The 23450-nt window shown below is 41.0% G+C and overlaps 2 long non-coding RNA genes across 2 annotated transcripts in view; one reads left to right on the forward strand and one right to left on the reverse strand.

The window, feature by feature from the left end:
- Positions 1-330: 330 nt before the first annotated feature.
- Positions 331-22917, reverse strand: LOC127642772 (uncharacterized). Its single transcript, XR_007970408.1, has 3 exons — positions 22816-22917; positions 9342-9551; positions 331-478 (listed from the first exon to the last, which is right to left on the reverse strand). It is a non-coding gene; the product is annotated as an uncharacterized LOC127642772 (long non-coding RNA).
- Positions 6409-23450, forward strand: part of LOC127642771 (uncharacterized) — a 57404-nt gene continuing 40362 nt past the window's right edge. Inside the window, exon 1 of the long non-coding RNA XR_007970407.1 lies at positions 6409-6976. This is a non-coding gene — a long non-coding RNA (uncharacterized LOC127642771). The remainder of the gene's footprint in view (positions 6977-23450) is intronic.

The raw sequence follows: 23450 nt of genomic DNA on the forward strand, positions 1-23450 counted from the left end.
GCTTGCAGCTATATTTATTATTATTAGATTCCTCCGTAGGAGGGAATCTATTGTAATTGATGGTTTTATTATTATTATTATTATTAGATTCCTCCGTAGGAGGGAATCTATTGTAATTGATGGTTTTATTATTATTATTATTATTATTATTATTATTATTATTATTATTATTCTTCTTCTTCTCCTTGAGCCCCAATAGCTCAAAAAGTCACTGGTCAAAAGTTTTCTAAATTGGCACATTGATACTCCATGCCAACGGGTACCCCCAAACCAAGAATGGTCAACATTCGCCCATAGGTGGCGCTACAGGCCACGCCCAAAAAAAATATTTTCAAAGTGATACCATTTCCACGCCATTTGTCCAAATCTCCTGAAACTTGGTGTACATGCCTCATTTCTCATGGGGAACAAAAAAGCCTCAAGAACCCATAACTTCCGCCATGATGGATTTTTCCGTACGTTGAAAATTTGCGAAAACCTACAAAACTCTTCTCCTGAACCGTAGCTCCAATTGACTTGAAATTTGGTACACATGTGTAGAATTGAAGTCTTTGAAAACGTTACTTAGGAAAAATGAATACGATACAAAATGGCTGAAAGGGGCGTGTTTATGTAAATGTCCAAATTTTAACAATATATACGTGTCAATAAATCAAATGTAATTTTGACTGATGGTTTTTCAAACCTAACATGCTTCAAGATGACATCACTCTGAAGTACTGCGCAAAGAATGGCCAACATTCGCCCCTAGGGGGCGCTACAGGCCATGCCGAAATTCCCATTTTCTGGTCTAAAATGTTCTAATTTGGTACAATGGTACTACAGGCCAACAGGAACCCACAAACCAAGAATGGCCGACATTCGCCACTAGGGGGCGCTAAAGGCCACGCCAAAATTCCCGTTTTCTGGTCAAAAATGTTCTAATTTGGTACATTGATACTACAGGCCAACAGGAACCCACAAACCAAGAATGGCCAACATTCACCCCTAGGGGGCGCTACAGGCCATGCCGAAATTCCCATTTTCTGGTCTAAAATGTTCTAATTTGGTACAATGGTACTACAGGCCAACAGGAACCCACAAACCAAGAATGGCCAACATTCGCCATTAGGGGGCGCTACAGGTAATTCCCAAAAGTCCCATTTTCTGGTCAAACATTTTCTAATTTGGTACATTGATTCTACAGGCCAAAAGGAACCCACAAACCAAGAATGGCCCACATTCGCCCCTAGGGGGCGCTACAGGCCACTCCAAAATTCCCATTTTCTGGTCAAATATTTTCTAATTTTGTACATTGATACTACAGGCCAACAGGAACCCACAAACCAAGAATGGCCCACATTCGACCATAGGTGGTGCTACAGGCCACGCCCCAAAAAAATATTTTCAAAGTGATACCATTTCCACGCCATTTGTCCAATTCTTCTGAAACTTGGTGTACATGCCTCATTTCTCATTGGGAACAAAAAAGCCTCAAGGATCCATAAGGTCCGGTATGGATTTTCCTGTACATTGAAAATGTTTCGTTTAGGATTCAGACAAAGACATGTTTTTTTGAATTCCTTAATTGGGAGGGTTTATCCCCAACCATCTACTGATCAATTTTAAATGATTTGCCATTTTGAGGAGGAATCCGCATTGCTGCTTGCAGCTATATTTATTATTATTATTCTTCTCCTTGAGCCCCAATAGCTCAAAAAGTCACTGGTCAAAAATTTTCTAAATTGGCACATTGATACTCCATGCCAACGGGTACCCCCAAACCAAGAATGGCCCACATTCGCCCATAGGTGGCGCTACAGGCCACGCCCAAAAAAACAAAATTCAAAGTGATACAATTTCCACGCCATTTGTCCAAATCTTCTGAAATTTGGTGTACATGCCTCATTCCTCATGGGGAACAAAAAAGCCTCAAGAACCCATAACTTCCGCCATGATGGATTTTCCCGTACGTTGAAAATTTGCGAAAACCTACAAAACTCTTCTTCTCCTGAACCGTAGCTCCAATTGACTTGAAATTTGGTACACATGTGTAGAATGGACATCCTTGAAAACGTTACTTAGGAAAAATGAATACGATACAAAATGGCTGAAAGGGGCGTGTTTATGTAAATGTCCAAATTTTAACAATATATACGTGTCAATAAATCAAATGTAATTTTGACTGATGGTTTTTCAAACCTAACATGCTTCAAGATGACATCACTCTGAAGTACTGCGCAAAGAATGGCCAACATTCGCCCCTAGGGGGCGCTACAGGCCATGCCGAAATTCCCATTTTCTGGTCTAAAATGTTCTAATTTGGTACAATGGTACTACAGGCCAACAGGAACCCACAAACCAAGAATGGCCGACATTCGCCACTAGGGGGCGCTAAAGGCCACGCCAAAATTCCCGTTTTCTGGTCAAAAATGTTCTAATTTGGTACATTGATACTACAGGCCAACAGGAACCCACAAACCAAGAATGGCCAACATTCACCCCTAGGGCGCTACAGGCCATGCCGAAATTCCATTTCTGGTCAAAATGTCTAATTTGGTACATGGTACTACAGCCAACAGGAACCCAAACCAGAATGGCCAACATTGCCTTAGGCGCTACAGGTAATTCCAAAAGTCCCATTTTCTGGTCAAACATTTTCTAATTTGGTACATTGATTCTACAGGCCAACAGGAACCCACAAACCAAGAATGGCCCACATTCGCCCCTAGGGGGCGCTACAGGCCACTCCAAAATTCCCATTTTCTGGTCAAATATTTTCTAATTTTGTACATTGATACTACAGGCCAACAGGAACCCACAAACCAAGAATGGCCCACATTCGACCATAGGTGGCGCTACAGGCCACGCCCCAAAAAAATATTTTCAAAGTGATACCATTTCCACGCCATTTGTCCAATTCTTCTGAAACTTGGTGTACATGCCTCATTTCTCATTGGGAACAAAAAAGCCTCAAGGATCCATAAGGTCCGGTATGGATTTTCCTGTACATTGAAAATGTTTCGTTTAGGATTCAGACAAAGACATGTTTTTTTGAATTCATCCATTGAGAGGGTTTAACCCCAACCCTCTACTGATCAATTTGAAATGATTTGCCATTTTGAGGAGGAATCCGCATTGCTGCTTGCAGCTATATTTAGATTCCTCCGTAAGGAGGGAATCTATTGTATTTGTCGGTTTTATTATTATTATTATTATTATTATTATTATTATTATTATTATTATTATTATTATTCTTCTTCTCCTTGAGCCCCAATAGCTCAAAAAGTCACTGGTCAAAAATTTTCTAAATTGGCACATTGATACTCCATGCCAACGGGTACCCCCAAACCAAGAATGGTCAACATTCGCCCATAGGTGGCGCTACAGGCCACGCCCAAAAAACAAAAATTCAAAGTGATATAATTTCCACCCCATTTGTCCAAATCTTCTGAAACTTTGTAAACATGCCTCATTTCTCATGGGGAACAAAAAAGCCTCAAGGACCCATACTTCTGCCATTATGGATTTTCCTGTACAGTGAAAATTTTGGAAAACCTACAAAACTCTTCTTCTCCTGAACCTCAGCTCCAATTGACTTGGAATTTGGCACACGTGTGTAGTATGTATGTCTTTCCAAACGTTACTTAGCAAAAATGAATACAATACAAAATGGCTGAAATGGACGTGTTTATGTAAATGTACACACAAAAGATGATCAAAAATTTTTAAAATCCCATTGATTTACAATGGCTGAGCAAAAGTGCTCCCTCTACTGGACAAATATGGTCCACATGTAAAATCCCATTCACTTACATTGGCTGAGCAAAGAGGCTCCCTCTACTGGAGTAACTCTGTCTACCACATGCAGCTCTTCTGTAGCAATCTCTCTAATGAAGCATTTCGGTCTCCTAGTGGGTGGAGCTCCAGACTTAGACTACAGAAGACATTTTGCGTCTGCACGGAGGTATGTCAAATCAATTGTGTGTCTTAATGCTTTCCAGTTTGAACATTCAAGCGATTTTACACTATTCAACTCAACAAAGGCAAAACAACTCAAATAAATGTTTTCGAGCAGTTTGTGTGACACAGCGAGCGAGCCGCGTCGCGTCTAACGTTCGCACGCCGATGAGAGTTCGCTTTCCCTTCTTGCGTTTCAACGGACAATTTCATACACCAAAATACATGATATATTGGGGTGTCTGCTATATCTCAAGTGAACAAACAGTTGATAAAGAAATCGGGTATCAATATATTGAATTATGAATTATTGAAGGGGTCTAGTGATGCCGCTGTGATGTCCTGTTAGATTTTTCTCTATCGAGACAGCGTTAACGTATCAAAACTTCCGAGTATGATGTTGTTTAATTGTCTCTGACAACACGCAATCCTCGAGGCGAGATCATTTTTGCTCGCATCTTCACGAAGGTTTGTTGGTTGTGTACAATGGTTGCCTGCTTGAACATTCAAGCGATTTTACACTATTCAACTCAACAAAGGCAAAACAACTCAAATAAATGTTTTCGAGCAGTTTGTGTGACACAGCGAGCGAGCCGCGTCGCGACTAACGCTCGCACGCCGATGAGAGTTCGCTTTCACAGCTTCATGCGTTTGAACGGACAATTTCATACACCAAAATACATGATATATTGGGGTGTCTGTTATGTATCAAGTGAACAAACAGTTGATAAAGAAATTGGGTATCAATATATTTAATTATGAATTATTGTGAACAACACGGATGCCGCTGTGGTGTCCTGTTAAGATTTTTCTCTCGAAACAGCGTTAACAGCTTAAACAAAATACTGCGTTATTTTTGCACATACAGATACATTTAATACATCGTCACAAACTATGAAAGTTGTACTTTTATTTGTTGTAAAATAAAGAAAATAAACCGTGTGCTCTTTGTCTAAGCGAATATCTTTCTGAAACACGTCACAAAAACTTACACAAACATGAAACATATGTCTAAAGAAAGTAGGGATGGGCTGATCAATCCTAACGTATCAAAACTTCCGAGAATGATGTTGTTTAATTGTCTCTGACAACACGCAAACCGCGAGGCGAGATCATTTTTGCTCGCATCATCATGAAGGTTTGTCGGTTGTATACAATGTTTGCCTGTTTGAACATTCAAGCGATTTTACACTATTCAACTCAACAAATGTCAAAACAACTCAAATACATGTTTGCGAGCTGTTTGTGTGACACAGCGAGCCGCGTCGCGTCTAACTCACGCACTCCGATGTCTTTCGCTGCTGCTTGCGTCTGAACGGACAATTTCATACAACAGAGTGTCAAAATACATGATATATTGAGGAGTCTGTTATGTCTCAAGTGAACAAACAGTTGAGAAAGAAATCTGGAATAATTATATTTTATTCTGGCATTATTCCAGATGACGTCCTGCTATATTTTTCTCTCGAAACAGCGGAAACAACTTAAACAAAATACTGCGTCATTTTTGCCCATACAGAAACATGCAAGACATCATTACGAACTATGAAATGTGTACTTTTATTTGTGTACACTTACAATAACAACAAAACCTTGTGCTTTTGTAAAATAAATAAACAGGGTGCTCAGTCTCTGTCTTCGCGATTATTTTTCTGAAACACGTCACAAAATTCAAGTGAACAAAATCAACCATTCACGCAGTCTGTATTTTATCATCTCACAATGAATACAAATGCAACAAGCATGGCACAAAACGAAAATAATGATACTTCTCAGTTCTCAAAAGATTAAACTGAACTGTGCCTTAAGTATCGTATCATGCGATAAAAGCCTCTTAAAGAGACAGTAACAATTTAGCCTTCGTCCTGAACATAGACATTCCCAAGTAATTGAGAAGTACAAATGGTATTATTTTAAGTTTTTTTTATTTCTCTCTTACCTTGTAAAATGCCACGTTTTTGAATGGCATGTAAACACAATCACTCCATTTTTTTCACTGGATCTGTTGCTATTTTAATGATTTAAAAATCAAAGCACTGACCATTTAAAGTGTGAGCTTGTAGGCTACATTTTGAAATAGTTATAAACAGTCACAGCTATACAGTGTTATTATGTGCCTAGATAGTCTTTCAAATAAAATTGCTTGTGATATGCTTATGTAAATCACACAAAAAAAACAGAAAAAAAATCTTAAGAGAGAAGTGAAAGTGAAAGTAGAGATTTTCAAAGTGATTTTTCATTCAAAGTGATACAATTTCCACGCCATTTGTCTAAATCTTCTGAAACTTGGTGTACATGCCTCATTCCTCATGGGGAACAAAAAAGCCTTAAGGACCCATAACTTTCACCATGATGGATTTTCCCGTACGTTGAAAATTTGCGAAAACCTAAAAATACTCTTCTTCTCCTGAACCGTAGCTCCAATTGACTTGAAATTTGGTACACATTTGTAGAATGGACATCCTTGAAAACATTACTTAGGAAAAATGAATGTGATACAAAATGTCTGAAAGGGGCGTGTTTATGTAAATGTCCAAATTTTAACAATATATACCTGTCAATAAATCAAATGTAATTTTGACTGATGGTTTTTCAAACCTAACATGCTTCAAGATGACATCACTCTGAAGTACTGCGCAAAGAATGGCCGACATTCGCCCCTAGGGGGCGCTACAGGCCATGTCGAAATTCCCATTTTCTGGTCTAAAATGTTCTAATTTGGTACAATGGTACTACAGGCCAACAGGAACCCACAAACCAAGAATGGCCGACATTCGCCACTAGGGGGCGCTAAAGGCCACGCCAAAATTCCCGTTTTCTGGTCAAATTTTTTTTTAATTTGGTACATTGATACTACAGGCAGACAGGAACCCACAAACCAAGAATGGACAACATTCACCCCTAGGGGGCGCTACAGGCCATGCCAAAATTCCCATTTTCTGGTCAAAAATGTTCTAATTTGGTACACTGATACTACATGCCAACAGGAACCCACAAACCACGAATGGCCAACATTCGCCATTAGGGGGCGCTACAGGTAATTCCAAAAAATCCCATTTTCTGGTCAAACATTTTCTAATTTGGTGTATTGATTCTACAGGCCGACAGGAACCCACAAACCAAGAAAGGCCCACATTCGCCCCTAGGGGGCGCTACAGGCCACTCCAAAATTCCCATTTTCTGGTCAAATATTTTCTAATTTTGTACATTTATACTACAGGCCAACAGGAACCCACAAACCAAGAATGACCAACATTTGCCCATAGGTGGCGCTACAGGCCACGCCCCAAAATTTTTTTTCAAAATGATATAATATCCACCCCATTTGTCCAATTCTTCTGAAACTTGGTGTACATGCCGCATTTCTCATTGGGAACAAAAAGCCTCAAGGATCCATAAGGTCCGGTATGGATTTTCCTGTACATTGAAAATGTTTTGTTTAGGAATCAGACGAAGACATGTTTTTTTGAATTCCTTAATTGGGAGGGTTTATCCCCAACCATCTACTGATCAATTTTAAATGATTTGCCATTTTGAGGAGGAATCCGCATTGCTGCTTGCAGCTATATTTATTATTATTATTATTATTCTTCTCCTTGAGCCCCAATAGCTCAAAAAGTCACTGGTCAAAAATTTTCTAAATTGGCACATTGATACTCCATGCCAACGGGTACCCCCAAACCAAGAATGGCCCACATTCGCCCATAGGTGGCGCTACAGGCCACGCCCAAAAAAACAAAATTCAAAGTGATACCATTTCCACGCCATTTGTCCAAATCTTCTGAAATTTGGTGTACATGCCTCATTCCTCATGGGGAACAAAAAAGCCTCAAGAACCCATAACTTCCGCCATGATGGATTTTCCCGTACGTTGAAAATTTGCGAAAACCTACAAAACTCTTCTTCTCCTGAACCGTAGCTCCAATTGACTTGAAATTTGGTACACATGTGTAGAATGGACAGTCCTTGAAAACGTTACTTAGGAAAAATGAATACGATACAAAATGGCTGAAAGGGGCGTGTTTATGTAAATGTCCAAATTTTAACAATATATACGTGTCAATAAATCAAATGTAATTTTGACTGATGGTTTTTCAAACCTAACATGCTTCAAGATGACATCACTCTGAAGTACTGTGCAAAGAATGGCCAACATTCGCCCCTAGGGGGCGCTACAGGCCATGCCGAAATTCCCATTTTCTGGTCTAAAATGTTCTAATTTGGTACAATGGTACTACAGGCCAACAGGAACCCACAAACCAAGAATGGCCGACATTCGCCACTAGGGGGCACTAAAGGCCACGCCAAAATTCCCATTTTCTGGTCAAAAATGTTCTAATTTGGTACATTGATACTACAGGCCAACAGGAACCCACAAACCAAGAATGGCCAACATTCACCCCTAGGGGGCGCTACAGGCCATGCCGAAATTCCCATTTTCTGGTCTAAAATGTTCTAATTTGGTACAATGGTACTACAGGCCAACAGGAACCCACAAACCAAGAATGGCCAACATTCGCCATTAGGGGGCGCTACAGGCCAATTCCCAAAAGTCCCATTTTCTGGTCAAACATTTTCTAATTTGGTACATTGATACTACAGGCCAACAGGAACCCACAAACCAAGAATGGCCAACATTCGCCCCTAGGGGGCGCTACAGGCCACTCCAAAATTCCCATTTTCTGGTCAAATATTTTCTAATTTTGTACATTGATACTACAGGCCAACAGGAACCCACAAACCAAGAATGACCCACATTCGACCATAGGTGGCGCTACAGGCCACGCCCCAAAAAATATTTTCAAAGTGATACCATTTCCACGCCATTTAACCAATTCTTCTGAAACTTGGTGTACATGCCTCATTTCTCATTGGGAACAAAAAAGCCTCAAGGATCCATAAGGTCTGGTATGGATTTTCCTGTACATTGAAAATGTTTCGTTTAGGATTCAGACAAAGACATGTTTTTTGAATTCCTCAATTGAGAGGGTTTATCCCCAACCATCTACTGATCAATTTTAAATGATTTGCCATTTTGAGGAGGAATCCGCATTGCTGCTTGCAGCTATATTTATTATTATTATTATTATTATTATTATTACTATTCTCCTTGAGCCCCAATAGCTCAAAAAGTCACTGGTCAAAAATTTTCTAAATTGGCACATTGATACTCCATGCCAACGGGTACCCCCAAACCAAGAATGGTCAACATTCGCCCATAGGTGGCGCTACAGGCCACGCCCAAAAAAACATATTTCAAAGTGATACCATTTCCACGCCATTTGTCCAAATCTCCTGAAACTTGGTGTACATGCCTCATTTCTCATGGGGAACAAAAAGCCTCAAGAACCCATAACTTCCGCCATGATGGATTTTTCCGTACGTTGAAAATTTGCGAAAACCTACAAAACTCTTCTTCTCCTGAACCGTAGCTCCAATTGACTTGAAATTTGGTACACATGTGTAGAATTGAAGTCTTTGAAAACGTTACTTAGGAAAAATGAATACGATACAAAATGGCTGAAAGGGGCGTGTTTATGTAAATGTCCAAATTTTAACAATATATACGTGTCAATAAATCAAATGTAATTTTGACTGATGGTTTTTCAAACCTAACATGCTTCAAGATGACATCACTCTGAAGTACTGCGCAAAGAATGGCCAACATTCGCCCCTAGGGGCGCTACAGGCCATGCCGAAATTCCCATTTTCTGGTCTAAAATGTTCTAATTTGGTACAATGGTACTACAGGCCAACAGGAACCCACAAACCAAGAATGGCCGACATTCGCCACTAGGGGGCGCTAAAGGCCACGCCAAAATTCCCGTTTTCTGGTCAAAAATGTTCTAATTTGGTACATTGATACTACAGGCCAACAGGAACCCACAAACCAAGAATGGCCAACATTCACCCCTAGGGGGCGCTACAGGCCATGCCAAAATTCCCATTTTCTGGTCTAAAATGTTCTAATTTGGTACAATGGTACTACAGGCCAACAGGAACCCACAAACCAAGAATGGCCAACATTCGCCATTAGGGGGCGCTACAGGTAATTCCCAAAAGTCCCATTTTCTGGTCAAACATTTTCTAATTTGGTACATTGATTCTACAGGCCAAAAGGAACCCACAAACCAAGAATGGCCCACATTCGCCCCTAGGGGGCGCTACAGGCCACTCCAAAATTCCCATTTTCTGGTCAAATATTTTCTAATTTTGTACATTGATACTACAGGCCAACAGGAACCCACAAACCAAGAATGGCCCACATTCGCCCATAGGTGGCGCTACAGGCCACGCCCAAAAAAACAAAATTCAAAGTGATACAATTTCCACGCCATTTGTCCAAATCTTCTGAAATTTGGTGTACATGCCTCATTCCTCATGGGGAACAAAAAAGCCTCAAGAACCCATAACTTCCGCCATGATGGATTTTCCCGTACGTTGAAAATTTGCGAAAACCTACAAAACTCTTCTTCTCCTGAACCGTAGCTCCAATTGACTTGAAATTTGGTACACATGTGTAGAATGGACATCCTTGAAAACGTTACTTAGGAAAAATGAATACGATACAAAATGGCTGAAAGGGGCGTGTTTATGTAAATGTCCAAATTTTAACAATATATACGTGTCAATAAATCAAATGTAATTTTGACTGATGGTTTTTCAAACCTAACATGCTTAAAGATGACATCACTCTGAAGTACTGTGCAAAGAATGGCCATGCCAAAATTCCCATTTTCTGGTCAAAAATGTTCTAATTTGGTAAATTAATAGTACAGGCCAACAGGAATCCACAAACCAAGAATGACCGACATACGCCACTAGGGGGCACTACAGGACAAGCCAAAATTCCCATTTTCTGGTCAAAAATGTTCTAATTCGGTACAAGAATAGTACAGGCCAACAGGAATCCACAAACCAAGAATGACCGACATTCGCCACTAGGGGGCACTACAGGACAAGCCAAAATTCCCATTTTCTGGTCAAAAATTTTCTAATTTGGTACTTTGATACTACAGGCCAACAGGAACCCACATACCAAGTGTGGCCCACATTCGCCCTTAGGGGGCGCTACAGGCTACTCCAAAATTTCGTTTTCTGGTCAAAAACGTTCTAATTTGGTACATTGATACTGCAGGTCAACAGGAACCCTCAAACCAAGAATGGCCAACATTCGCCCCTAGGGGGCACTACAGGCCATGCCGAAATTCCCATTTTCTGGTCAAAAATGTTCTAATTTGGTACATTAATAGTACAGGCCAAAAGGAATCCACAAACCAAGAATGACCGACATTCACCACTAGGTGGCGCTAGAGGCCAAGCCGAAATTCCCATTTTCTGGTCAAAAAAGTTATAATTTGGTACATTGATACTACAGGCCAACAGGAACCCACAAACCAAGTATGGCCCACATTCGCCATTAGGGGGCGCTACAGGCCACTCCCAAAATTTCGTTTTCTGGTCAAAAATTTTCTAATATGGTACATTGATACTACTGGCCAACAGGAACCCACAAACAAAGAATGGCCAACATTCGCCCCTAGGGGGCACTAGAGGCCACGCCGAAATTCCCATTTTATGGTCAAAAATGTTCTAATTTGGTACATTGATACTACAGGTCAACAGGAACCCTCAAACCAAGAATGGCCAACATTCACCCCTAGGGGGCGCTACAGGTAATTCCCAAAAGTCCCATTTTCTGGTCAAATATTTTCTAATTATGTACATTGATACTACAGGCCAACAGGAACCCACAAACCAAGAATGGCCCACATTCGACCATAGGTGGCGCTACAGGCCACGCCCCCAAAAAATATTTTCAAAGTGATACCATTTCCACGCCATTTGTCCAATTCTTCTGAAACTTGGTGTACATGCCTCATTTCTCATTGGGAACAAAAAAGCCTCAAGGATCCATAAGGTCCGGTATGGATTTTCCTGTACATTGAAAATGTTTCGTTTAGGATTCAGACAGAAGTACATGTTTTTTGAATTCATCAATTGGGAGGGTTTATCCCCAACCATCTACTGATCAATTTTAAATGATTTGCCATTTTGAGGAGGAATCCGCATTGCTGCTTGCAGCTATATTTATTATTATTATTATTATTATTCTTCTCCTTGAGCCCCAATAGCTCAAAAAGTCACTGGTCAAAAATTTTCTAAATTGGCACATTGATACTCCATGCCAACGGGTACCCCCAAACCAAGAATGGCCCACATTCGCCCATAGGTGGCGCTACAGGCCACGCCCAAAAAAACAAAATTCAAAGTGATACAATTTCCACGCCATTTGTCCAAATCTTCTGAAATTTGGTGTACATGCCTCATTCCTCATGGGGAACAAAAAAGCCTCAAGAACCCATAACTTCCGCCATGATGGATTTTCCCGTACGTTGAAAATTTGCGAAAACCTACAAAACTCTTCTTCTCCTGAACCGTAGCTCCAATTGACTTGAAATTTGGTACACATGTGTAGAATGGACATCCTTGAAAACGTTACTTAGGAAAAATGAATACGATACAAAATGGCTGAAAGGGGCGTGTTTATGTAAATGTCCAAATTTTAACAATATATACGTGTCAATAAATCAAATGTAATTTTGACTGATGGTTTTTCAAACCTAACATGCTTAAAGATGACATCACTCTGAAGTACTGTGCAAAGAATGGCCATGCCAAAATTCCCATTTTCTGGTCAAAAATGTTCTAATTTGGTAAATTAATAGTACAGGCCAACAGGAATCCACAAACCAAGAATGACCGACATACGCCACTAGGGGGCACTACAGGACAAGCCAAAATTCCCATTTTCTGGTCAAAAATGTTCTAATTCGGTACAAGAATAGTACAGGCCAACAGGAATCCACAAACCAAGAATGACCGACATTCGCCACTAGGGGGCACTACAGGACAAGCCAAAATTCCCATTTTCTGGTCAAAAATTTTCTAATTTGGTACTTTGATACTACAGGCCAACAGGAACCCACATACCAAGTGTGGCCCACATTCGCCCTTAGGGGGCGCTACAGGCTACTCCAAAATTTCGTTTTCTGGTCAAAAACGTTCTAATTTGGTACATTGATACTGCAGGTCAACAGGAACCCTCAAACCAAGAATGGCCAACATTCGCCCCTAGGGGGCACTACAGGCCATGCCGAAATTCCCATTTTCTGGTCAAAAATGTTCTAATTTGGTACATTAATAGTACAGGCCAAAAGGAATCCACAAACCAAGAATGACCGACATTCACCACTAGGTGGCGCTAGAGGCCAAGCCGAAATTCCCATTTTCTGGTCAAAAAAGTTATAATTTGGTACATTGATACTACAGGCCAACAGGAACCCACAAACCAAGTATGGCCCACATTCGCCATTAGGGGGCGCTACAGGCCACTCCCAAAATTTCGTTTTCTGGTCAAAAATTTTCTAATATGGTACATTGATACTACTGGCCAACAGGAACCCACAAACAAAGAATGGCCAACATTCGCCCCTAGGGGGCACTAGAGGCCACGCCGAAATTCCCATTTTATGGTCAAAAATGTTCTAATTTGGTACATTGATACTACAGGTCAACAGGAACCCTCAAACCAAGAATGGCCAACATTCACCCCTAGGGGGCGCTACAGGTAATTCCCAAAAGTCCCATTTTCTGGTCAAATATTTTCTAATTATGTACATTGATACTACAGGCCAACAGGAACCCACAAACCAAGAATGACCCACATTTGCCCATAGGAGGCGCTACAGGCCACGCCCCCAAAAAATATTTTCAAAGTGATACCATTTCCACGCCATTTAACCAATTCTTTTGAATCTTGGTGTACATGCCTCATTTCTCATTGGGAACAAAAACGCCTCAAGGATCCATAAGGTATGATGGATTTTCCTGTAGACTGAAAATGTTTCGTTTAGGATTCAGACAGAAATACATGTTTTTTGGATTCATCCATTGAGAGGGTTTAACCCCAACCCTCTACTGATCAATTTGAAATGATTTGCCATTTTGAGGAGGAATCCGCATTGCTGCTTGCAGCTATATTTATTATTATTATTATTATTATTATTATTATTACTTCTCCTTGAGCCCCAATAGCTCAAAAAGTCACTGGTCAAAAATTTTCTAAATTGGCACATTGATACTCCATGCCAACGGGTACCCCCAAACCAAGAATGGCCCACATTCGCCCATAGGTGGCGCTACAGGCCACGCCCAAAAAAACAAAATTCAAAGTGATACAATTTCCACGCCATTTGTCCAAATCTTCTGAAATTTGGTGTACATGCCTCATTCCTCATGGGGAACAAAAAAGCCTCAAGAACCCATAACTTCCGCCATGATGGATTTTCCCGTACGTTGAAAATTTGCGAAAACCTACAAAACTCTTCTTCTCCTGAACCGTAGCTCCAATTGACTTGAAATTTGGTACACATGTGTAGAATGGACATCCTTGAAAACGTTACTTAGGAAAAATGAATACGATACAAAATGGCTGAAAGGGGCGTGTTTATGTAAATGTCCAAATTTTAACAATATATACGTGTCAATAAATCAAATGTAATTTTGACTGATGGTTTTTCAAACCTAACATGCTTAAAGATGACATCACTCTGAAGTACTGTGCAAAGAATGGCCATGCCAAAATTCCCATTTTCTGGTCAAAAATGTTCTAATTTGGTAAATTAATAGTACAGGCCAACAGGAATCCACAAACCAAGAATGACCGACATACGCCACTAGGGGGCACTACAGGACAAGCCAAAATTCCCATTTTCTGGTCAAAAATGTTCTAATTCGGTACAAGAATAGTACAGGCCAACAGGAATCCACAAACCAAGAATGACCGACATTCGCCACTAGGGGGCACTACAGGACAAGCCAAAATTCCCATTTTCTGGTCAAAAATTTTCTAATTTGGTACTTTGATACTACAGGCCAACAGGAACCCACATACCAAGTGTGGCCCACATTCGCCCTTAGGGGGCGCTACAGGCTACTCCAAAATTTCGTTTTCTGGTCAAAAACGTTCTAATTTGGTACATTGATACTGCAGGTCAACAGGAACCCTCAAACCAAGAATGGCCAACATTCGCCCCTAGGGGGCACTACAGGCCATGCCGAAATTCCCATTTTCTGGTCAAAAATGTTCTAATTTGGTACATTAATAGTACAGGCCAAAAGGAATCCACAAACCAAGAATGACCGACATTCACCACTAGGTGGCGCTAGAGGCCAAGCCGAAATTCCCATTTTCTGGTCAAAAAAGTTATAATTTGGTACATTGATACTACAGGCCAACAGGAACCCACAAACCAAGTATGGCCCACATTCGCCATTAGGGGGCGCTACAGGCCACTCCCAAAATTTCGTTTTCTGGTCAAAAATTTTCTAATATGGTACATTGATACTACTGGCCAACAGGAACCCACAAACAAAGAATGGCCAACATTCGCCCCTAGGGGGCACTAGAGGCCACGCCGAAATTCCCATTTTATGGTCAAAAATGTTCTAATTTGGTACATTGATACTACAGGTCAACAGGAACCCTCAAACCAAGAATGGCCAACATTCACCCCTAGGGGGCGCTACAGGTAATTCCCAAAAGTCCCATTTTCTGGTCAAATATTTTCTAATTATGTACATTGATACTACAGGCCAACAGGAACCCACAAACCAAGAATGACCCACATTTGCCCATAGGAGGCGCTACAGGCCACGCCCCCAAAAAATATTTTCAAAGTGATACCATTTCCACGCCATTTAACCAATTCTTTTGAATCTTGGTGTACATGCCTCATTTCTCATTGGGAACAAAAACGCCTCAAGGATCCATAAGGTATGATGGATTTTCCTGTAGACTGAAAATGTTTCGTTTAGGATTCAGACAGAAATACATGTTTTTTGGATTCATCCATTGAGAGGGTTTAACCCCAACCCTCTACTGATCAATTTGAAATGATTTGCCATTTTGAGGAGGAATCCGCATTGCTGCTTGCAGCTATATTTATTATTATTATTATTACTTCTTCTCCTTGAGCCCAAATAGCTCAAAAAGTCACTGGTCAAAAGTTTTCTAAATTGGCACATTGATACTCCATGCCAACGGGTACCCCCAAACCAAGAATGGTCAACATTCGCCCATAGGTGGCGCTACAGGCCACGCCCAAAAAAAATATTTTCAAAGTGATACCATTTCCACGCCATTTGTCCAAATCTTCTGAAACTTGGTGTACATGCCTCATTTCTCATGGGGAACAAAAAAGCCTCAAGAACCCATAACTTCCGCCATGATGGATTTTTCCGTACGTTGAAAATTTGCGAAAACCTACAAAACTCTTCTTCTCCTGAACCGTAGCTCCAATTGACTTGAAATTTGGTACACATGTGTAGAATTGAAGTCTTTGAAAACGTTACTTAGGAAAAATGAATACGATACAAAATGGCTGAAAGGGGCGTGTTTATGTAAATGTCCAAATTTTAACAATATATACGTGTCAATAAATCAAATGTAATTTTGACTGATGGTTTTTCAAACCTAACATGCTTCAAGATGACATCACTCTGAAGTACTGCGCAAAGAATGGCCAACATTCGCCCCTAGGGGGCGCTACAGGCCATGCCGAAATTCCCATTTTCTGGTCTAAAATGTTCTAATTTGGTACAATGGTACTACAGGCCAACAGGAACCCACAAACCAAGAATGGCCGACATTCGCCACTAGGGGGCGCTAAAGGCCACGCCAAAATTCCCGTTTTCTGGTCAAAAATGTTCTAATTTGGTACATTGATACTACAGGCCAACAGGAACCCACAAACCAAGAATGGCCAACATTCACCCCTAGGGGGCGCTACAGGCCATGCCGAAATTCCCATTTTCTGGTCTAAAATGTTCTAATTTGGTACAATGGTACTACAGGCCAACAGGAACCCACAAACCAAGAATGGCCAACATTCGCCATTAGGGGGCGCTACAGGTAATTCCCAAAAGTCCCATTTTCTGGTCAAACATTTTCTAATTTGGTACATTGATTCTACAGGCCAAAAGGAACCCACAAACCAAGAATGGCCCACATTCGCCCCTAGGGGGCGCTACAGGCCACTCCAAAATTCCCATTTTCTGGTCAAATATTTTCTAATTTTGTACATTGATACTACAGGCCAACAGGAACCCACAAACCAAGAATGGCCCACATTCGACCATAGGTGGTGCTACAGGCCACGCCCCAAAAAATATTTTCAAAGTGATACCATTTCCACGCCATTTGTCCAATTCTTCTGAAACTTGGTGTACATGCCTCATTTCTCATTGGGAACAAAAAAGCCTCAAGGATCCATAAGGTCCGGTATGGATTTTCCTGTACATTGAAAATGTTTCGTTTAGGATTCAGACAAAGACATGTTTTTTGAATTCCTTAATTGGGAGGGTTTATCCCCAACCATCTACTGATCAATTTTAAATGATTTGCCATTTTGAGGAGGAATCCGCATTGCTGCTTGCAGCTATATTTATTATTATTATTATTATTCTTCTCCTTGAGCCCCAATAGCTCAAAAAGTCACTGGTCAAAAATTTTCTAAATTGGCACATTGATACTCCATGCCAACGGGTACCCCCAAACCAAGAATGGCCCACATTCGCCCATAGGTGGCGCTACAGGCCACGCCCAAAAAAACAAAATTCAAAGTGATACAATTTCCACGCCATTTGTCCAAATCTTCTGAAATTTGGTGTACATGCCTCATTCCTCATGGGGAACAAAAAAGCCTCAAGAACCCATAACTTCCGCCATGATGGATTTTCCCGTACGTTGAAAATTTGCGAAAACCTACAAAACTCTTCTTCTCCTGAACCGTAGCTCCAATTGACTTGAAATTTGGTACACATGTGTAGAATGGACATCCTTGAAAACGTTACTTAGGAAAAATGAATACGATACAAAATGGCTGAAAGGGGCGTGTTTATGTAAATGTCCAAATTTTAACAATATATACGTGTCAATAAATCAAATGTAATTTTGACTGATGGTTTTTCAAACCTAACATGCTTCAAGATGACATCACTCTGAAGTACTGCGCAAAGAATGGCCAACATTCGCCCCTAGGGGCGCTACAGGCCATGCCGAAATTCCCATTTTCTGGTCTAAAATGTTCTAATTTGGTACAATGGTACTACAGGCCAACAGGAACCCACAAACCAAGAATGGCCGACATTCGCCACTAGGGGCGCTAAAGGCCACGCCAAAATTCCCGTTTTCTGGTCAAAAATGTTCTAATTTGGTACATTGATACTACAGGCCAACAGGAACCCACAAACCAAGAATGGCCAACATTCACCCCTAGGGGGCGCTACAGGCCATGCCGAAATTCCCATTTTCTGGTCAAAAATGTTCTAATTTGGTACAATGGTACTACAGGCCAACAGGAACCCACAAACCAAGAATGGCCACATTCGCCATTAGGGCGCTACAGGTATCCAAAATCCCATTTTCTGGTCAAACATTTTCTAATTTGGTACATTGATTCTACAGGCCGACAGGAACCCACAAACCAAGAATGGCCCACATTCGCCCCTAGGGGGCGCTACAGGCCACTCCAAAATTCCCATTTTCTGGTCAAATATTTTCTAATTTTGTACATTGATACTACAGGCCAACAGGAACCCACAAACCAAGAATGGCCCACATTTGCCCATAGGTGGCGCTACAGGCCACGCCCCAAAAAATATTTTCAAAGTGATACCATTTCCACGCCATTTAACCAATTCTTCTGAAACTTGGTGTACATGCCTCATTTCTCATTGGGAACAAAAACGCCTCAAGGATCCATAAGGTCTGGTATGGATTTTCCTGTACACTGAAAATGTTTCGTTTAGGATTCAGACAGAAATACATGTTTTTTGGATTCATCCATTGAGAGGGTTTAACCCCAACCCTCTACTGATCAATTTGAAATGATTTGCCATTTTGAGGAGGAATCCGCATTGCTGCTTGCAGCTATATTTATTATTATTATTATTATTATTCTTCTCCTTGAGCCCCAATAGCTCAAAAAGTCACTGGTCAAAAATTTTCTAAATTGGCACATTGATACTCCATGCCAACGGGTACCCCCAAACCAAGAATGGCCCACATTCGCCCATAGGTGGCGCTACAGGCCACGCCCAAAAAAACAAAATTCAAAGTGATACAATTTCCACGCCATTTGTCCAAATCTTCTGAAATTTGGTGTACATGCCTCATTCCTCATGGGGAACAAAAAAGCCTCAAGAACCCATAACTTCCGCCATGATGGATTTTCCCGTACGTTGAAAATTTGCGAAAACCTACAAAACTCTTCTTCTCCTGAACCGTAGCTCCAATTGACTTGAAATTTGGTACACATGTGTAGAATGGACATCCTTGAAAACGTTACTTAGGAAAAATGAATACGATACAAAATGGCTGAAAGGGGCGTGTTTATGTAAATGTCCAAATTTTAACAATATATACGTGTCAATAAATCAAATGTAATTTTGACTGATGGTTTTTCAAACCTAACATGCTTAAAGATGACATCACTCTGAAGTACTGTGCAAAGAATGGCCATGCCAAAATTCCCATTTTCTGGTCAAAAATGTTCTAATTTGGTAAATTAATAGTACAGGCCAACAGGAATCCACAAACCAAGAATGACCGACATACGCCACTAGGGGGCACTACAGGACAAGCCAAAATTCCCATTTTCTGGTCAAAAATGTTCTAATTCGGTACAAGAATAGTACAGGCCAACAGGAATCCACAAACCAAGAATGACCGACATTCGCCACTAGGGGGCACTACAGGACAAGCCAAAATTCCCATTTTCTGGTCAAAAATTTTCTAATTTGGTACTTTGATACTACAGGCCAACAGGAACCCACATACCAAGTGTGGCCCACATTCGCCCTTAGGGGGCGCTACAGGCTACTCCAAAATTTCGTTTTCTGGTCAAAAACGTTCTAATTTGGTACATTGATACTGCAGGTCAACAGGAACCCTCAAACCAAGAATGGCCAACATTCGCCCCTAGGGGGCACTACAGGCCATGCCGAAATTCCCATTTTCTGGTCAAAAATGTTCTAATTTGGTACATTAATAGTACAGGCCAAAAGGAATCCACAAACCAAGAATGACCGACATTCACCACTAGGTGGCGCTAGAGGCCAAGCCGAAATTCCCATTTTCTGGTCAAAAAAGTTATAATTTGGTACATTGATACTACAGGCCAACAGGAACCCACAAACCAAGTATGGCCCACATTCGCCATTAGGGGGCGCTACAGGCCACTCCCAAAATTTCGTTTTCTGGTCAAAAATTTTCTAATATGGTACATTGATACTACTGGCCAACAGGAACCCACAAACAAAGAATGGCCAACATTCGCCCCTAGGGGGCACTAGAGGCCACGCCGAAATTCCCATTTTATGGTCAAAAATGTTCTAATTTGGTACATTGATACTACAGGTCAACAGGAACCCTCAAACCAAGAATGGCCAACATTCACCCCTAGGGGGCGCTACAGGTAATTCCCAAAAGTCCCATTTTCTGGTCAAATATTTTCTAATTTTGTACATTGATACTACAGGCCAACAGGAACCCACAAACCAAGAATGGCCCACATTTGCCCATAGGGGACGCTACAGGCCACGCCCCAAAAAATATTTTCAAAGTGATACCATTTCCACGCCATTTAACCAATTCTTCTGAAACTTGGTGTACATGCCTCATTTCTCATTGGGAACAAAAACGCCTCAAGGATCCATAAGGTCTGGTATGGATTTTCCTGTAGACTGAAAATGTTTCGTTTAGGATTCAGACAGAAATACATGTTTTTTGGATTCATCCATTGAGAGGGTTTAACCCCAACCCTCTACTGATCAATTTGAAATGATTTGCCATTTTGAGGAGGAATCCGCATTGCTGCTTGCAGCTATATTTATTATTATTATTATTATTATTATTCTCCTTGAGCCCCAATAGCTCAAAAAGTCACTGGTCAAAAATTTTCTAAATTGGCACATTGATACTCCATGCCAACGGGTACCCCCAAACCAAGAATGGCCCACATTCGCCCATAGGTGGCGCTACAGGCCACGCCCAAAAAAACAAAATTCAAAGTGATACAATTTCCACGCCATTTGTCCAAATCTTCTGAAATTTGGTGTACATGCCTCATTCCTCATGGGGAACAAAAAAGCCTCAAGAACCCATAACTTCCGCCATGATGGATTTTCCCGTACGTTGAAAATTTGCGAAAACCTACAAAACTCTTCTTCTCCTGAACCGTAGCTCCAATTGACTTGAAATTTGGTACACATGTGTAGAATGGACATCCTTGAAAACGTTACTTAGGAAAAATGAATACGATACAAAATGGCTGAAAGGGGCGTGTTTATGTAAATGTCCAAATTTTAACAATATATACGTGTCAATAAATCAAATGTAATTTTGACTGATGGTTTTTCAAACCTAACATGCTTCAAGATGACATCACTCTGAAGTACTGCGCAAAGAATGGCCAACATTCGCCCCTAGGGGCGCTACAGGCCATGCCGAAATTCCCATTTTCTGGTCTAAAATGTTCTAATTTGGTACAATGGTACTACAGGCCAACAGGAACCCACAAACCAAGAATGGCCGACATTCGCCACTAGGGGGCGCTAAAGGCCACGCCAAAATTCCCGTTTTCTGGTCAAAAATGTTCTAATTTGGTACATTGATACTACATGCCAACAGGAACCCACAAACCAAGAATGGCCAACATTCGCCCCTAGGGGGCGCTACAGGCCACTCCAAAATTCCCATTTTCTGGTCAAACATTTTCTAATTTGGTACATTGATTCTATAGGCCAACAGGAACCCACAAACCAAGAATGGCCCACATTCGCCCCTAGGGGGCGCTACAGGCCACTCCAAAATTCCCATTTTCTGGTCAAATATTTTCTAATTTTGTACATTGATACTACAGGCCAACAGGAACCCACAAACCAAGAATGGCCCACATTCGACCATAGGTGGCGCTACAGGCCACGCCCCAAAAAAATATTTTCAAAGTGATACCATTTCCACGCCATTTGTCCAATTCTTCTGAAACTTGGTGTACATGCCTCATTTCTCATTGGGAACAAAAAAGCCTCAAGGATCCATAAGGTCCGGTATGGATTTTCCTGTACATTGAAAATGTTTCGTTTAGGATTCAGACAGAAATACATGTTTTTTGGATTCATCCATTGAGAGGGTTTAACCCCAACCCTCTACTGATCAATTTGAAATGATTTGCCATTTTGAGGAGGAATCCGCATTGCTGCTTGCAGCTATATTTATTATTATTATTATTATTATTATTCTTCTCCTTGAGCCCCAATAGCTCAAAAAGTCACTGGTCAAAAGTTTTCTAAATTGGCACATTGATAGTCCATGCCAACGGGTACCCCCAAACCAAGAATGGTCAACATTCGCCCATAGGTGGCGCTACAGGCCACGCCCAAAAAAACAAAATTCAAAGTGATACCATTTCCACGCCATTTGTCCAAATCTTCTGAAACTTGGTGTACATGCCTCATTTCTCATGGGGAACAAAAAAGCCTCAAGAACCCATAACTTCCGCCATGATGGATTTTCCCGTACGTTGAAAATTTGCGAAAACCTACAAAACTCTTCTTCTCCTGAACCGTAGCTCCAATTGACTTGAAATTTGGTACACATGTGTAGAATGGACAGTCTTTGAAAACGTTACTTAGGAAAAATGAATACGATACAAAATGGCTGAAAGGGGCGTGTTTATGTAAATGTCCAAATTTTAACAATATATACGTGTCAATAAATCAAATGTAATTTTGACTGATGGTTTTTCAAACCTAACATGCTTCAAGATGACATCACTCTGAAGTACTGCGCAAAGAATGGCCAACATTCGCCCCTAGGGGGCGCTACAGGCCATGCCGAAATTCCCATTTTCTGGTCTAAAATGTTCTAATTTGGTACAATGGTACTACAGGCCAACAGGAACCCACAAACCAAGAATGGCCGACATTCGCCACTAGGGGGCGCTAAAGGCCACGCCAAAATTCCCGTTTTCTGGTCAAAAATGTTCTAATTTGGTACATTGATACTACAGGCCAACAGGAACCCACAAACCAAGAATGGCCAACATTCACCCCTAGGGGGCGCTACAGGCCATGCCGAAATTCCCATTTTCTGGTCTAAAATGTTCTAATTTGGTACAATGGTACTACAGGCCAACAGGAACCCACAAACCAAGAATGGCCAACATTCGCCATTAGGGGGCGCTACAGGTAATTCCCAAAAGTCCCATTTTCTGGTCAAACATTTTCTAATTTGGTACATTGATTCTACAGGCCAAAAGGAACCCACAAACCAAGAATGGCCCACATTCGCCCCTAGGGGGCGCTACAGGCCACTCCAAAATTCCCATTTTCTGGTCAAATATTTTCTAATTTTGTACATTGATACTACAGGCCAACAGGAACCC

This window comes from Xyrauchen texanus, unplaced genomic scaffold (assembly GCF_025860055.1).
Source record: "Xyrauchen texanus isolate HMW12.3.18 unplaced genomic scaffold, RBS_HiC_50CHRs HiC_scaffold_79, whole genome shotgun sequence".
Taxonomy (NCBI): Eukaryota; Metazoa; Chordata; class Actinopteri; order Cypriniformes; family Catostomidae; genus Xyrauchen; species Xyrauchen texanus.